Genomic DNA, 445 nt, shown 5'->3' with positions numbered 1-445 from the left:
TATCTGTCTTCTTGGAGAGACGGGGCGATATAAAATGCTATCTTTTCAAACGAATACATAAGGATCTTAGTCTCACCCTTGACGTCATAAAAACTGAAAAAAGGGAAGTGAAGCTCCAAGCGCAGTATTTCCTCGAAATGACTTGGAAATTTAATTACTTGGATAATGGAAAAAATTAAGGGTTTTATTATTTTGTTCATTTGTCTAAAAGAAAAATTTCCTTATAGAATTTTCACCTTCGTTTTTCCCTGCACCGATGGCAAAGCCGAAGACAAGGGGAGGAGGTAATGGGATTCAAACCCCGTAAAATGTGCGTTTATCAAGATTTCATCATGAAATTAATACATCCAGGGGCGGTCTGGACAGGTCAGCTCGTAGGCGATCACTGAGGGCCCCCACAAATCTCGCGTCTATCGTGAAGAGTGCATGAAAGGTGTGATAAAGA

This window comes from Ischnura elegans, chromosome 2 (genome assembly GCF_921293095.1).
Source record: "Ischnura elegans chromosome 2, ioIscEleg1.1, whole genome shotgun sequence".
Lineage (NCBI taxonomy): Eukaryota > Metazoa > Arthropoda > Insecta > Odonata > Coenagrionidae > Ischnura > Ischnura elegans.
Note: the sequence above shows the minus strand (reverse complement) of the source record.